Raw genomic sequence first — 15,447 nt, 5'->3', positions numbered from 1 at the left:
TTGGATTACAACCTTAGAAAACTATGTGACATTTTTCTTGTTGATTTACATCATTTAGGGTTAGGGCATTTTTGGCTGAGGCATGCTGGTTATATGGAATGCCTTTCCCCTGGGAGGCTTACCTGGTGCAAAGGCACTTTAGCAAGAATATTTGTAATCATTCAGACTTTAAAAAAATCCTTGTAAATACTTTTTAAGTATTGTTGACTGCTCTTTTATCTACTGGTTCAGTTCTTATTTGTGTTTATATAAATATAAAGAAATAAAACCCTGTGTGGTTTTGAATGATGCAAATGTGCTTTCAGGTAAGTGACCTTCTCCTGACCCAAAATGGGAAATCTGAGATTCCAGAGTCACAGTACATACTTATGTAAGTATATCATGACAAAAGATGATTATTTGAATAGCCAGTGGTCAGTTCTTCTAAGAAATCCCAAATTCTATGCTGCAAGTGGCAGAATCTGTGTTTGCGCTGTACCTCTTCACACTGGTTGGGGGTTCTCATGACTGATGGCTCCACTGTGGTGAGGGGAGTGGGGAATCCCTCCACAGAAAACTGGATGTCAAGGAAAAAAATTAGGCTGGAGTTCTTCTCTAACTTCCACCTAAGGGCTCTTTCACACGGAGCTTTTATCCTGCTATTGAGATGGCTCAATCACGGAAGTTTGCAGGCTCTTTACATGATGCCGTGATCATTCAAGACATCTCCTGTGCTAAATGCCCTTTGTTCCATTTTTAAATAGATCTCAGATAATGAGGTATCAAATTACCCCGTTGTGTTCGACTTGAGTTCCCTCTGTGAAAAGAGGAAAAGCAGCAAGAAGAGGAGTGAGATCAATGAAAGATATGGAAGACTCAGATGTGGGGAGAAGGAGGGGGGAAAGGAAGCGGGTGAAAAAGGGAGTCGTTGTGATCCTACATTTAAAATGGAAGCAGAAAGCCCCATTTTAAATGCAGGAGCTTAGGCTGGTGTAGAGATGCTCTAAGTTAGTCCATCTAACTTTCTAGGTGGAGGGAATATTGGTACAGAAGGATATTCAATCATGCAAATTCTCACCTGCAGTCAGAAGTGGTATAGCCAGGCACAGATTTACCACCTCACTGAGAATTAGGCCTCATTGCACAATTCCAAAAGATGCAATATTGACAAGCCATGCTTTTCTAAGACCCCATTTTTAAAAGTCACAAGAAATCACTTATGTTTCTCTGGTTGGCTGGCCACACTGCATATGGTCAATAGCATTAGCAAAAGTCATGCTGCGTACGTTTCTCTGATGAGCTGCTATTCTTTATGTGGTGCATATCATTTTTTTTAATGTGCCAGAAAATAGGCCTGCTGTGGTGTTTTTTTAATAAGGCAAAATAGAAAGAGAGCCAGTTTACTGATTTATTTCCTAATTTATTTCTTCATTTTCTTAACATAGACTCTGTGTGTTCCTTCCTAGATCAATATTGCAGGCAGTGTCATTGGGTGATTGCTATTGTTTTTTTGCCTGGTCTTTGAGACAAATGAATTTGCTGTAAAACTCCCCACCTCTAGGAAGCTCAAGTATATGTTAGTAAATGAAAATATAACAATGATTATAACTATAGAAATTGCAAGCAGCCCCCAATAGGATCAACACAAAACTAAAAAAGCCATTAGAAATCATTCTACACCAGAGGTGGGCAGACCTCAGGCTTGGAAGATCTAATTTGGTTTTTACTAGAACCCCAAGATCCACCAACCAGAGCCTTTGAATTACAGAATTCTGAACCAATGAATTTGCTTCTGAGTACCAGAAACAAATGGGGCTCACAGCCCTTTCACACAAAAATTCACTCCTCATACTCCAAGCTCTTTTAATTTCACTATATAATGTGGGGGGGGGGTCAGTCATTTTGTTGCTGCTATTGTTAATCACTTGGGAATCAGAAATCCTTGCCAACCTACTGCAAACCACCAAGAGATTTACCAGTAGATCCAAATCTAACTTCTGCCCACTTCTGTCCTACATCCATTCCCTCCCTATTTACACCAAAGCCATAATACGTTTTGAAGTTCCCCACCAATGTCATTCCTTTGCTTTTTATGTGATGATATGGAACTTGCAGGTTCCGAGGCAGTATGTCACCGAGTGAATATTGCTGGGGACAAAAAGCAGGAGAGTGCTATTGCCTTTATGCCTTTTCTCGTGTGCTTCCCAGAGGCATCTGGTGGTTAGCTACTGTGTAGGGGAAAGGATGCTGGATTTGATGGACCTTTGGTTTCATCCACCAGGCTCTTCTTATGTTCCATATATAAATACGCAGGAAGAGCACAGTGAAGGCAAACAGCAGGCAACAGTTCTCTAGAGAACAGTCCTACCCCATGGTTGTACCGCCAGGTTTAGCTAATGCCAGCTAGAAACTATCCTTGCTCACACACACATTTTAGCTGTTTCTCTGCACAATAATCTCCAGCTGAAGAAGTGTCACCTTCTTCAACTTCTGGTGGGTCATTACATTCCAAAAGCTGGAGAGAGATTTCTAGCTGCTGGGAGACCATCTTCTGTCACTAGCTTCCATTGCTGAAACATGAAACATGAACCAATCGTTCTGGACTGTTGGCAAACAACTTCCCGAGGAATAGTCATGTTAGTCAGCAAGAACAACAAAAAGCTTTGAGGCCTCTTAAAGATTAATATATGTGTTACAGCATATTTTTCCAGGAACTGGAACCCATTTTATCTAGATTCTAGTGCATGAAAGCTCATGCCAAATTAATTAGCCTTTTAGGAGCCATAAAACCCTTCATTATTAGCAAACCTTCAGCCTAACAAAGGATGGTCAGTCAGCAGCCATAACATTGTCCTGCCACACAAACCATCCCCAATGCTATCAATGATCAACAGCTACTCCCTCCCTAAACTGGCATATCTACTCAGAGACAGCTACCCCTTACAAAGTCTTAGACTTTTAAATTGATTGAAATAGCTATGCCAGTCTACTGGTTGGATCAGCCGGAGCAATGATTGATTCCCTCCTTCCCAGAGCCAAGAGGGGGTGGGACTGGCCCCCTCAGCTGAAGTACTGTGGTGGTAAGGTGGGGCTTCTTTTACAAATGGTTTCTCCTAAGCAGCAGTGATTGTCATGGCCAAACTGCAGGTTCCATTAAGCACAGTTTTTAAAATTGCTTAGAACTGGCCTCTCTTTCATTAGAAAAAATAGCTGTGAGATTGGGGCCATGGGGTGGGGGATTCAGCCCTGTGCCATTTTCCTTCTAATCTCCCCACCCTAAAGGTGCTATTACCTGGAAAGGGAAATCACGCATCTCTCTTATAGTGAGATGTTGTACAAGTTCTCTCCCACCTCTGCACATTTTACCAGAAGCATGAAAATGGATACCCAAATCTCTTGAACTTCCAATTTTCTCTCATTGGCATCTAAAGTTGCTTGCAGCTACTTGATGTGCTTCACCGTGGCCTTGGGCATCAGGCAAACAAAGCCGGACACGTCACTTGGAGATTTTTCTGCTCAGGAACACCACAGAACACTGCATCAACAGACAAATGAGCCACAAAGGTGGTCTCCTTGTATCCACATCATTAGGCACATAACTCTGCAAGTTGCCAAAAAATGTAAAACCAAGGTTTGCGTGAGCACTAGAAACTGGGCAGAGAGGGGCCTCTGGAGTAATGGGACTCTTACATTAAGTGACATTTTCCAACCAGGGAGCAGAACAATCCTTGTGTTGACTACAAATAACAGTAAGAAACCTTTGAGAAGCTAAAAGACCATATCCAGCTGTTATGCCTGAAAAGATACAGATGCAAGAAAGAATCGGAATACCACAAACTAGAACAAGAACATGCTGGTTTATTAACTTACCATAATACAATGCTTAACACTGAATTAAAGCTAAACATAAATGATTGTGGGGGTGGTGCAGCAAAACAGCATCCCATAATATATTTATTATTTATATTATTTATAAACTGCTTATCAAAAAATTTTTAATGTGGCATACACACTATACATAAAAATATTATCACATAATAAAAAATAATCCATAAAATTGCACAACAAACAGCATCAAAATAAAACACACACACAGCGTTGGATCCAGACTAACAGCACAATCCTATGTATGCCTACTCAGACATAAGTCATACTGAGTTCAATATGGCTTACCCCCAGTCAACTGTGTACAAAATTGTGGCCTATGCCCTACAATCCACTTATAACCCACTTATCTGTGAGTTAATTCCATTAGTGGGGCTTGCTTCTGAGTAGACATCTATAGGATTGTGCCGTCAGTTAGTTGAACTTAGTTGAACTTAGGTTCCACTGAAATCTGTGGGGCAGGTTAGTCTTGACTTAAGTCCCATTGATTTCACTGAGAACCAAGACTGCAATCCTTTACACACTTATCAGTAAGTCCCACTGAACTCAGTAGGACTTACTTCTGAGAAGACCATAGGATTTTGCTGTTAGTTCAACTAATTTAGTCTGGATCCAACCCATTATTTTATTTATATCAATTAACAAGTGGACCCATATGGTCTTTACAGTATGAGAATCCCAAGCCATGCAAGGGTTAAAAGGTTAACCTCGAGTTAGGCCTGGAAGCAAATTAGGAACCAGTGCAGCTGGCGCATGAGGTTGAACATGTGCCCACCTCCCAGCACCTGTTAGGAAGCACACAGCAGCATTCTACTCCACTCGAAGCTTCCGAGTTACCTTCCAAGGCAGCCCATTAAAATGAATTACCACTACGAAGAAAGCAACCCCACCATATCCTTACTTCACAAAAACAAGGTGCATGGAGCAGTGCTAAAGGGCCCAAAAGGATGAGCAGGTTCATGTGGGAGAAGGAGCTCCCTAAGGGAAATGAAACATGTCTAACGTACCAGGTAAACCTCCCTCTCAGCATAGGGCAATGGTAGCCTCAGACCAGGAATCCTGCACCCACAGAGCAGCAAAGTCCTTCAACAGCTAGACCAGGGCTCGGTGGGTGCATTTGGAATTTTGAGAGGGTCTCATGGATGCTTTCACCATAGGGGGCATGCCCATTCATAAAACAGCCCCCATGGTGGGCATAGCTGAGTACAAAACACTCATTTCCCAGAAGCCAAATTAGTGAGACTAAAAGAAAAGTAACTTGCCCAAGAACCTAAGTACAAGGCAGAGGTGGGATCTGAACACCAAAACACAAAACCATTATTTGAAACCGAAATAAAGAATGTGCTGGAGGGCAGCTTGTTCCTTTGCAACATAGCAGCCTCCCAGCTTTTTTTTTTTTTTTTTTAATCATTAGTTTTAAAAATCTTAAGCAATAAAATAAAAATCAGGATAGGCAGGGAGTCTGGCAGGTGCTAAAAGAGGTGTCCACGGGCAGCATGTTGGAGACCCCAGGGCTATACCATAATACTAGAGCTCTCTCTCTCGTTCTCTCTTGCTCTCTCTCTCTCTCTCACACACACACACACACACACACACAAAACCCCTTCTGCTACTAACTGTTCACCTGCCCTCTCCAAGCAAAGGAACAGGAGCAAGCAGTCTCAGCTCATCTTGCCTAAATTAGGGCAGCCAGATGCAAAAGAGGACAGGGCTTCTGCGCATTTCGTAGTTCCAGAAGAGGAAATTTTAGCAGGTGCAACTACACCTGAGAATGTCCTGTTCTACAGAACCAAGCTGTAGTAAGTTCCCTGTCTTCTTTTGCATCTGGCCACCCTAGTGACTAGTAGTGTGGATTGGTCTCAGAAGGGCAGGAAAAGCATCAGCAACACTGATGAGAAACAGGGGCTACTTATGCTCTCTCTCTCTCTCTCTCTCACACACACACACACACACACACACACACAGAGAGAGAGAGAGAGAGAGAGAGAGAGAGCTTGAACCAATGCCCTCAAAACCTGGAGACAACATGTTATCCATCCATCCATCCATCTTTTGATCAAAATTTAAATCCAGCTGATTTTTATAGGCCAGGGAAGATAATAATTTCACACAATTAATGCTTTTGGCATGTGGTATCATTGCACACATCCTGTGGAGGTTGGTGAATTGATCCCTTCCAAACTCATATGCAGTCACTGAAAGCCAAGCCAAGGGAAGGATGTGATTTGGTATACACGTTTGGTATCTCTTCTTTCTTCCAAGTAGCTCAAGGAAGCATACATAGAGTTGATCCATTTTATCCTCCCAACAACCCCCTGAGGTACTCGGAGAAATAGAGGTTTGTGCCAGTTAGCTTCATGGCCAAGCAGGCATGTGAACCAGGGATCACATTAGGTGTACTTGGGATGGTTGGAGACAATATACATTTTAAGAGGTTTTATGATGACTGTGAACACATTCCTTTTGTCCCACTACCTTCTCTGGTCGAAAAGGTTCTTCAGCTTTTTTAAGCACTACAAAAACCTGTGAGAAGAGATGAGCATGGAAGACAGTGCACGCCACAGGTGAGGGGAGGGGAACACATGGCCTTCCAGATGTTATTGAACTCTAACTCCCATCAGGCACAGCCAGTATGGCCAGTGGTCAGGGATGGTGGCAGTTGTAGTCCAATTTCATCTGGAGGGCCACATGTTCCCCACACCTGCCTTGGCCAATGATGACTCTATCATGCCATGTTCAATTCTCGGGGGGGGGGGGGTAGTGGGGCAAATTCTCTGTGTGTGCTTTTAACTGCTGTAGGTTTTACTCACTTTTATTCTGGGGTTTTTGTTGTTTTCCTTATTATTATTATTATTATTATTATTAATGTTCTACATTAATTTTCAGAAGCTGTCCCATGTATTTTTTGTTAAAGAGTGGGGGTACAAATTAAATAATAATAGTAAATAATAACTACTACTATACCTTGTGATATGTTCCATGGGGTTTTCTTGGCAAGAATACTGGAGTGGGTTGCCATAAAGAAATGCAAGAAAGCAAAGTGGCTGTCTGATGAGGCTTTACAAGTAGCTGAGGAAAGAAGGGAAGCGAAAAGCAAGGGAGAAAGGGGAAGATATATACAACTGAATGCAGAGTTCCAGAGAACAGCAAGGAGAGACAAGAAGGCCTTCTTAAATGAACAATGCAAAGAAATCGAGGAAAACAACAGAATGGGAAAGACTAGAGATCTCTTCAACAAAATCGGAGATATCAAGGGAACGTTTTGTGCAAAGATGGGCATGATAAAGGACAAAGAAGGCAGGGACCTCACAGAAGCAGATGAGATTAAGAAGAGGTGGAAAGAATACACAGAAGAACTATACAGGAAAGATCTGAATGTCCCTGATAGCCATGATAGTGCGGTCATTGAACTTGAGCCGGACATCCCAGAAAGTGAAGTCAAGTGGGCCTTAGGAAGCATTCCTAACAAGAAAGCTAGCGGAGATGACAGTATTCCAGCTGAGCTATTTAAAATCCTAAAAGAGGATGCTGTTAAAGTGCTGCACTCAATATGCCAACAAATTTGGAACACTCAACAGTGGCCACAAGACTGGAAAAGGTCAGTTTACATTCCAATTCCAAAGAAGGGCAATGCCAAAGTGTGTTCAGACTACTGCACAGTTGCGCTCATTTCACATGCCAGCAAGGTTATGCTCAAAATCCTACAAGCTAGGCTTCAGCAGCACGTGAACCGAGAACTACCAGAAGTACAAGTTGGGTTTCGAAGAGGCAGAGGAACTAGAAATCAAATCGCCAACATTCGCTGCATCATGGAGAAAGCAAGAGAATTCCAGAAAAAAGTCTATTTCTGCTTCATTGACTACGCTTAAAGCCTTTGATTGTGTGGCAAACTGTGGCAAATTCTTAAGAGATGGGAGTACCAGACCACCTTACCTGTCTCCTGAGAAACCTGTACGAGGGTCAAGAAGCAACAGTAAGAACCAGACATGGAACAACCGATTGGTTCAAAATTGGGAAAGGAGTATGACAAGGCTGCATATTGTCGCCCTGCTTATTTAACTTATATGCAGAGTACATCATGAGAAACGCCGGGCTGGATGAATCACAGGTCAGAATTAAGATTGCCGGGAGAAATTATCAACAACCTCAGATACGCAGACGATACCACCCTAATGGCAGAAAGCGAAGAGGATCTAAAGAGCCTCTTGTTGAGGGTGAAAGTGGAGAGAGCAAAAGCTGGTTTGAAACTCAACATTAAAAAAACTAAGATCGTGGCATCTGGCCCCATCACTTCCTGGCATATAGAAGGGGAAGAAATGGTAGCAGTGACAGATTTTACTTTCTTGGGCTCCAAGATCACTGCAGACAGTGACTGTAGCCATGAAATTAAAAGACGCTTGCTCCTTGGGAGGAAAGCTATGGCTAACCTAGACAGCATAGTAAGAAGGAGAGACATCACCTTGCCGACAAAGGTCCGCATAATCAAAGCTATGGTTTTCCCAGTAGTAATGTATGGCTGTGAGAGTTGGACTATAAGGAAGGCTGAGCGCCGAAGAATGGATGCTTTCGAACTGTGGTGCTGGAGAAGACTCTTACGAGTCCCCTGGACTGCAAGGAGGTCAAATCAGTCCATCCTAAAGGAAATCAACCCTGAGTGCTCATTGGAAGGACAGATCCTGAAACTGAAGCTCAAATATTTTAGCCATCTAATGTGAAGAGAAAACTCTCTGGAAAAGACCCTGATGCTGGGAAAGATGGAAGGCAAAAGGAGAAAGGGACGGCAGAGGATGAGATGGCTAGATAGCATCACCAATGCAATGAATATGGACTTGAGCACGCTCCGGGAGAGAGCGCAGGACAGGAAGGCCTGGCGTGCTATGGTCCATGGGGTCACGAAGAGTCGGACACGACTGAACGACTGAACAACAAGAACTATCTATGTCCAGCCTCTGTTAATGTTAGAGATCACAAGTGGGGCATAGGCAATAATACAGGGCTCCTTCCCAGGGAGCTTTTATCCTGCGATTGAGATTGCTCCTTCACAGAAGTCTGCGGGCTCTTTACATGACGCCGTGACCCTCCTGCACTAAATGCCCTTTGTTCCGTTTTTAAATAGATGGCAGATAATGAGCTATCAAATTACTCTGTTGTGTTCCGCTTCAGTTCCCTCCGTGAAAAGAGAGAAAGTGGCAAGAAGAGGAGCGAGATCAATGAAAGATATGGAAGACTCAGATGTGGGGAGAAGGAGGAGGAAAGGGGGTGGGGGGGAAAGAAGCACGTGAAAAAGGGAGTCATTGTGATCCTGCATTTAAAACAGAAGCAGAAAGCCCCATTTTAAATGCAGGATTTTAGGCTGGTGTAGAGATGCCCACAGTCTCTGATTTTCTCCACATTTAGGCTATACAAAAGGTTTACAATTGCACAGCATTAACAATGACATTATATTTTAGACGCAGGTGAAGTAGCTTGGAAGCAAGCTACTGGATATTGCTAGGGTCTTAAAAGATTTGGGGCACAGGCCCATAACACAAATTTGCATATATATGTGTGTGTGTGTGTGTGTGTGTATATATATATATATATATATATATATTTGTTGTTGTTCTGTTGTTAAGTTGTGTCCGACTCTTCGTGACCATATATATATATATATATATATATATATATATATATATATATACACACACACACACATACACACACACACAAGTCTAAGTGCACATCTAATGTGTGTGTGTGTGTGTGTGGTACGTGCATGCAGTGTGCTTGTGTGTGTGTATAGATTACATACATACATACATAAGAAGTGTGCACTGACCTCCCACCCCACTTCAACTCAGACCCCGATTCAGCATTTTGGAAAACATCCTGCTTCAGCTTGGGACAATTTCAATTTGTAGTCGGACCACTTCAGCTCAGCACCAAACATGAGTCAAGGTTTAGAAAAATCAGTCTTTATGCTTCCTGTTGACTAGCATGGGAAATTAGAAAAAAAAACACCTGTAACTTTTTTCTCTTGGTCAGAACTGGATAATTTCAGGCATACTAGCCCCCTAGAAGGGGATTACACCTGCCAAATGTCAGAAAAATAGGTGCAGGGTTTATATTTTGATTTTCTAGAATTTATGATTTATTTTGATTTTCTAGATTACTAGAATTTATTTACATTTCACCAATGTTAGCAGCAGGGGAACATGGGTGGGAAAGTGCTATTGCACCCATGTCCTGCTTGTGGGTTTCCAACAGGCATCTGTTTGGCCACTGTGTGAACAGAATGCTGGACTAGATGATGCAGCATGGCTCTTCTTATGTTCTTAAATAGATTGCCTCTGAGCATGTGCAGAATGTCCTTCTTTCACCACGGAGCACTTGCATTCTCCGCCTACCAATTCTATTCCCCTCCATGCAACTATCCCTCCTCACCCTCCAGCAACTTTTCATAAAAACAGATGTCTTGTTTTGTACAACTCCTCTCTGTGCATAAGCTCTCATTGTATCTTCCTCCCCATAACTTCATTTGTGCCAAGACTTCACCAGGATTCAGCCAATGAGTCTGTTTTCAAAAATAGGGCTCAGTTATGGAGAAACTCTGAGCATGCACTAAGTGCCTTTCCCTCACCACTGAAGCTAGGGTTCATGCAGAAAAAAAAACACCCAAACCCACAAATGACAAAACAAAACATGCTTAGGACTGAGCTGAAAGGGTAGTCAATTCATTAGAGAGAATTGGGTAGGCACTGTATTAAGCCTGCAGTACCATCCTCACAACTCAGGACGTATTTCTGAGTAAACATGCAGAACATCAAGGTGCAAACCTCCCTGCAAAAGTAACTTGTGCTGGAATCCTATGCATACTTTCCTGAGGGTAAGCCTCATTAAACATAATGGGACTTCTCAGTAGGCATACATAGGATTGCATAAATTAGCAATATTTATCTCCCCTCCACTTAAAAAATAAACCAAAAACTCCTATTTTTATTAAAGCTTTCTGTTCAGAGGAACACAGGAAGCTGCCTTATACTGAGTCAGACCCTGGATCCATCTTGAGCAGTATTGTTGACACTGACTGGCAGCAGCGGCTCTCCAGGGTTTCAGGCAGGATTCTTTCCTAGCCCTGCCTGGAGATGCTGGGGATTGAACCCGGGACCTTCTGCGTGCCAAGCAGGTGCTCCACCACTGAGCTGCAGCCCTTCCTATTGCTGGATAATGGCAACTGACAAACAAAACAGCCCCAGATTTGTTTCTCTGCAACCATGTGAACCCGCTCTTCTCAAAGGCTTGAGTGAGAAGGAGAAAAACCAACCCTTTTGTCTGTTTGTGTAAAGTCAAATACAGTTCAGAACGTCTCTTGCCTGAAGAGAATTCTCTTTAAGAATTCCCCAAGATATGCTCTGGGTGGAATAAAGAAGAGAAAGAAAGAACAGGATAGGGGAAGGGAGGGAAGAAGAAAAGAAGAATGGTGATTGGAAATGTGCGTGGGGGTGGAGGGCAGAGAGAATTCCCTAAGCCAAGTGGCTCCTTTCAGAGAGGTGGTACTTCAGAGGAGTTTAGGAGGCTGTGGAGGTTTGCAAGGATTGCACGTACTTTAATTAACTTCATGAGGTGAGGTGGCTGAGGGCTTTTTCTAGCTTTTTTAAAACTGTAGAACCTATTTAAAAGCCCCAGAATTTTCTCAGTCATGACGCCACATAGTCCTAACCCTCCCTTTGGGATTATTTGAGTCCTACAGCTATTTTGGAGAAATTAAAGTGGAAGGGGAGAAAGATGTTTGTGGAGGCTGATTGGATCCTTTGCTGTATTGAAGCTACTAAACTTCTGCAGAATCCAAAGTTTCCAGTTCGGGGCAGTAAAATTTGATGCTGTGTGAAATACCAGTATTTCACATGGAGCTCTTTCTTCCCTTCCTTTTCCCTCTTCAAAATTTCATTGCAGGCAAGCTCACAACAGTGGGCATGTAAGAGCAGAAAAGAAAAGTAGGGGGAGAGACATTTTTTGCACCTCAAAAAAACCCTACACCAGAGATTAGGGATAGTGACCTCCTAATGGTCATCTTAAACACCTTCTGATTAGGATCTCTAATCCCCTGGGTGACTTGATAGGTTTTAATTTTTGTTTTAGATTTTGAGAAACTTTATGCATGGCTAACGCAAAAGCCACTGGACCTAACTGTCTGAAATTTGGTTGGTTCACTCAGCTCCATAGGGCCTGCTAGGTCCACAAATTCCATGAATTTATGTGGAAGTACAAAAAAAATTATAGCTCTTTACTTTGACAGATTTTCTTGGAAAAAGCAAATATTACCTGTGGCTAGCACAAAAGCCACTGGACCTAACTGTCTGAAATTTGGCAGGCTCAGTTATCTCTATGGGGACTGGCAGGTCCCAAAATTCCATGCATGTATGTGGAAGCACAATAAAAATATAGCTATTTCCTTTGACAGATTTTCTTGAAAATAGCAAATTTTACCTGTGACTAGCACAACAACCACTAGACCTAACTGTCTGAAATTTGGCAGATTCAATAAGTTCTATTGGGGCTACTAAGTCTCCAAATTTCATGTATTTATCATGCAAATTAAAAAAAATGGCTGCTTTTGTTTTCCAATGCAAGTCAATGGGAAAATGTAAAAAAGGGGGGGGCAATTAGGACAGCTCAAAAGATGCGGGGTACAGCTCAAAAAAGATCCAGGCCCATGCCCAGGTGGGCCTGCCTCTAACGATGCCCCTGCTTGGCAGAAGCTACTGATTTGCACCATTCAGCAGCTTGTTGTATTTTATGTAAGCGGCTCACAAGGGCAAAGTGTCACACTGTAATTTCTGATGTGTGAAACTGTAGTCTGACATTTTATTTCAAATGCTGAAATGAAGGTGGGGAGGGGAACCCTCCTGTCGCTTCAAAATACTGGACTCAACCTTACACGGATATATGTCAGAACAGCTGTATTAATGTCAAAGTAGTTTCATCGTTTTTATACACCAGCTGAACATCTGGTTGATTATCAAATGTGTTGGAAAACCCACTAACTGTTTAACCCTCGCATAACCCCCAATGGCTGGGTTCAGACAACACACCAACCCCTGATCAGGGGTTGCATCTGCAAAACCTACAGGCGCCATGGCTCAGTATGGGTTAAATAACCACAGTGAGCCATGGTGTGTTGTGTGAACCAGGTCACTGAGGGAGGGGGCCAATTGAGGATCTTGCCCAAGGGCCCTTATAAACTTGGACTCTGCAGTGAAACTATTCAGTCTCACTATATCTAGCTCTCTTCAAAGGGGTACTGGCTGCTACATTCTGAGATAGAAGCAGATAATTTGCTGGCATTAAGAGGGTAAATGTTTTGATGTCGAATGTCTGCTGTTCATGCATTAACGGGCTATGTGAGTATGCTTTCACATGACAAACCTTCAAATCTCTGGCAGGGCCATTATGGGGTGTTGTACTAATGATCCATGGCTAATGAAAGTGTCTCACTCAGTTCCATTTACATCGTGATGGATCCTTCACACTGGTTCCATTGAGCATGATAAATTTGTTTTCCTTTTTGGAAATGAAAAGTGGACATTAATTATGTCTAAACTACCATGGATTTCCTAAGGAACAATATACATTATTAATCGGCTGGGTTTTAAAAAATCATTGAGAAGTTTCAAACATGGCCACCTAACAAAGAAAAATGTACAGTTTCCCCGAAAATGTATTGAATTTTTCTAATTGCAGGACAATGTTCTAAACTTTATCTCACAGGCAAAGTGGTTTACTGGGTAGTTAAAATGTGATAGACACATTGATTATCCATTATTTCAGTTTGTGTATTATTATTATTATTATAACATCTTTTCCCAGCATAACACTAGATATTGATCAGAGATGGCAGAGATAAATTTCTCAAACCATATTTATGTGTTGTTGTTTTTTCTTGATTATATTGTCTTAATTATAATTTTGTTATCAGAGATATTCAAGAAACATCCTACCAAGCCTTAGCTAAGGTGACATATCTGAAATACTACCAGTTTTTGCCTAGGCTGCAGTCCTATACAGAGTTACCTGGGTGGGAGTAAGTCCCATGGAGCTCAGTGGGATTTACTTCTCCATAGACATAGGATTGCACTGTAAATCTCTGTCTCGGGTTGTCAGGTGTTTCTCAAGGTGCCCTTTTTTGCTCCTTCCCCTGACTAACATAGCATCATTTATACACAGTGCAAAATTCAGCCTTCCTTGCTACTGCACTCATCTTCACACATAATATTTACATTTATTTAGCACCGGACACTCATTCCCTTGCCTACGTTCTGAACACTTTGCAATTTAAAGAAAGAAATATGCAAAACATTTCTAGTCAATGTGAGATCTTTGTACTACCTGTGATGGGATTCCCGGTGAGCACTGATGCTTTCAAAGTGGCATTCTTAAGCACATAGCTGTCTTACAGCAACTCAGTAACAAAGTTTTGGAGCCTTTAGTGGAGTGGGAAATAGGCAGGTCTTGGTACCCTTGGACAGTCCATGAGGATTTTTATGCACAAGTTGGACAGAAATGAACAGGAGCTGTGCAAGAACATGCTAGTACCTCATGTGAAGCAGTAAAAATAAGAGGTGTCATTTGGACATTTCATCTCAGGCACCATAATATTTTGGGTAGGCCCTACCCAATAGGGGTGTACAGATCCCACCTACCTGGGTCTGCTGGGGGTCTGCGGGGGAGAGACAATCCGGTCCTCCCCCCCAGAATCCTGCCTGGCCGGCTCCGCTCTGCAGTGAGTCCACGGAGCCGCCAGCCAGGGCCGGCCACTGCCGGACTTCCGGCCGCGGCTGGTCTACGGATGCAAATGGCATCCGCTATGCCGGACACCATTTTGCATCCGCATGGGGCAGCGGACAGACCCAGCCGGATCCGGTGGTGCCAGCCTGCCAGGTCAGATCCGGCCAGGTCGGACTTCGCAGGGTGGCGGGGTGGGGTGGTCCGTTCCGCCACAGACTCTGGAGTCCGTGGCGGAATTCTCTGCCATCCCTACTACCCAATGGCTCAGTTTGCATGATCATTTTAACTCACGGTGGCTTAAATAAACCACTACGGTACGTACGGTTTGCAGCATGTGCTGGGCATCCGCAGACGGCCTGTTCCATAACCCAACCACTGATTGTAGGTTGTTGTGTCATCCAAATCCAGTAAGGATAGGTTGTGAGTGTTGTTAACAAACCACTCATGGGCTGTTTTAGGGTTGTGGGTATTTTGTTAACCACACTAACAACCCACACTTGCCCGGGTTCGGATCACACAACAACCTACGAGCAGGGATTGGGTTTCAGAACAGGCTCCTGCAAGGTCACAATTATCATGCGAACCAGATCAGCATGTGTCAGAGCCATGATCTGGCAATGGGTGGCTTTGACTAAACTGAGACCTGGAGTAGGGTGCCTGACTTCAATTGGTGGAGCCAGGGATTGAAGTGAAGCAGGCAGAAGGCAGGACTGTGTTACTATGGCAAGTACTAGGCCTTGCTACTAGGGCTGGCCAATCCACAGGCTTCACTCTTTGTGCTGATCACATGACAAGGCAGTAATGTTGACCAGCTGTGTT

Source organism: Heloderma suspectum, chromosome 3, assembly GCF_057233095.1.
Source record: "Heloderma suspectum isolate Gila_16-S chromosome 3, 16-S_ref, whole genome shotgun sequence".
Taxonomy (NCBI): Eukaryota; Metazoa; Chordata; class Lepidosauria; order Squamata; family Helodermatidae; genus Heloderma; species Heloderma suspectum.
Note: the sequence above shows the minus strand (reverse complement) of the source record.